Raw genomic sequence first — 2,891 nt, 5'->3', positions numbered from 1 at the left:
ATATAAAATATTCAGGGTACAATTCCTTTGTTTTGTATTGAGAATACTTTATATATCTCTTCTCCTAATGGTGACTTTTGTTAAACAAAAGTTCTTAATTTCAATATATCTCAGTTATTAGTTGTTGACTATCTAGGTGCCTGTTAGCAATAACATGGATAAATAAATGGTGGTTTATTTGTAGAATGAAATACTATACAGCAATGAGAATGAAGAAATCACAACTATCTGCAACAATATGAATGAATCTCATGTAACACTGAAGGAAAAAAGCTAAACACAAGAGTATATATTGTTTTAATTCTGTTTTTTTTTTTTTTTCCTTTTAATTCCAAAAACAAACTAAACTAATCCATGATGTCAGAAATCAGGACACTGATGACTTTCACTGGGCTGTAGTCACAGGACAGGGTACAAATAGGTTTCCTGATCTGCTGGTAACAATGTTTCTTGATGTGGGTGCTGGTTTCCTGAGTTGGTTGTTTGTAAAAATTAATCTAGCTTCACATTTATGATACAATATGTTTACTTCAATAAAAAAAAGTTAACAAAAGTAGAGGTGCATCTACCTGAGCCCCAGCCCCAGAGGGCCTGGACACCCCTGATAATTCATATGGGCAGCTAGGGCTGACAATCATTGATCAAAACTCTGATCATAAATATATATAGATATAAGAAGGCCCATTTCTTTAAAAACGTCTGTAGTTTATTGGACACATTGAAATGATGGGATTATGGGTTTTTTTTCTTTTATCATTGCTACCTGTATGCTTACAATGTTGTTTTGTGCAATTATTAAAATCCTGTGAGTTTTACTTCTCTCTTCTCTCATTCTTTTAAAATTGTTATTGTTACTTTCTGGAAAGAAACATTTGCTTGTAGCAAAAGGGAGGAGGGATAGAAGCTATGAAGAGGTGACAAGATAAACATGATCCCCGTGACTCTGGTTTTCCTCCACCTTGTGCTACTCTGATTAGTTCCAGCCCATGACCCAGCTTCCTTCTCTGTCCAGGGGTGGAGGGATCAGTGGTGATACACACTTCTCAGGAGGGAAGGGTCCGAAGTCTACGGGGCTCTGCAAATTACTGGAGCAGAGTGAGGTCCTGAAGAACGGGAGAGACAGGCAGCTGCAGCTGCTAGGCACAGCTTTCTCCTCGGCTCTCTCTCCCCTTTCGTGCCCTGCTTGTCTGGCAGTTTGAATGCAGAGTAGTCACTTCATCATGTTTTGCAAGTCCCTATGAAGAGAGGAATGGACTCTGATTCTGCTAGGCCGGTTCTGGCTTAGATTACAGGCTGAGGTGTGGGGGAGGAGACCCCAGAGAGGTCACATGTTAACACTATATTCGTAAGCCTAGAAAGAAATGGGACTCTGCATAATGGAGATATAGCTTTACTGGGTTGGTTTTTCAGAGTGACAAAGAGACTCCATTCCCAGTCATTTGGTGGTTGGCTGGGGTTTTTTCCCCTGTAATAAGCCTTCCTTTGTATTCCCAGGCAAAACAAATCCCTTCTTCCTCTGTGCTTCTGCTGCACTTGGCACTTCTGCATATCCCAGATGACCTGCGCTGTGCTTTGTGGGTTGGGATCCATGACTCGCTGTAGACCACTGGTTCTCAGAGTGTGGTCTTCAGAGCAGCAGCATCACCTGGGAATTTTTAGACAAGCCCAGATCCCAGCCCAGACCTACTGAATCAGAAACTCTGGGTACAGGGCCCAGTATTTTGGGATTTAATGAGCCTTCCTGGTGACCCCAATGCAGGCTAGAGTGGTTCTCAAACCCTTGAAGTGTGAGGGCACCTGAAGTACACTTTGCAGGACTGGGAAATCAACTAAAAGTGGGAAGGTAGAGAAGAAGTAAAAGACAGAGATGTCTCTAGTTTTGGAGGCTGGATTGGTTGTACCATGACACTAAATAAGGAATACAAGGAGAGGAGATATTTTAGTTTGTTATTTGTCTGTAGAGTTCACAGAGGTAAGGAGCAGGCAATAATAAGTTTGGTTTTATGCCTATTTTCAGGCGAATGAGGTACATGCGCTAGACAGCTCCAAGTATAGATCTGGAAATGTGAGGTCTGAGCTGGGGCCACAGGCATCAGTAAGCACTAGTTATAACAACAGCCGAGGAGCCTCATGGGCCTGGCTTTAAATCCACGCTCTGCCGTTTTTGGTTCTTTGAGTTTGGGCAAGGCTTACACCTTCTGGAGCCTTAGCTCCCACGTCGGACAATTAGAATAGTCACACCTACCCCGCAGAGTTCAGGGAAGGCTTAAATGAGAAACGTGTTGAAATCAATTAGCAATGTTCCTGGCTCATAGAAATGGCTGATGTTATTATTTTATAGATGTGTGAGACTGCAGAATATGGATGGGAAATGGAGACAATGGAGTGGATCCGATTACCCAGGTGTGCGAGAGCGAAGACAAACACTGAGCCTGGGAGGCGGCCTAGCAGGAGCAAGCAAAGACTGACTCGGCACAGGCTGAGGCAGGAGGAGGATCAGGAGAGAGTGGCCGGGTCAATGGGTAAAAGGAGTAGGCGAAAACTGCACGTATTGTAGCAGCTAAGCAGGATCAGAACGAGAACTAGCCATTTTATTTGACATGGAGAAAGTCAATGGTGGCCAGGAAAAGAGCAACATCAATGGAAGTGTGAGGAGAGGCAAAACACACCAGCGATGCCAAGCGATTCTAAAATGCTGTAAGTTTCGTCATTAAAATGGATCCATAATTGAAAGAAAGGGAAGGTAATCCACCTTAAAAATGGGAAGAGTCTAATTAATGACATTAATACATGTGATGAAATAATTTGCTCAAATCAAAAACCTAGGAATCATCACGAGTTCCTTTCTTTCTTTTGCATCTCACATCTAAATCATCAATTACCTTCTCCCT

This window comes from Pteropus vampyrus, unplaced genomic scaffold, assembly GCF_000151845.1.
Source record: "Pteropus vampyrus isolate Shadow unplaced genomic scaffold, Pvam_2.0 Scaffold4, whole genome shotgun sequence".
Lineage (NCBI taxonomy): Eukaryota > Metazoa > Chordata > Mammalia > Chiroptera > Pteropodidae > Pteropus > Pteropus vampyrus.
Note: the sequence above shows the minus strand (reverse complement) of the source record.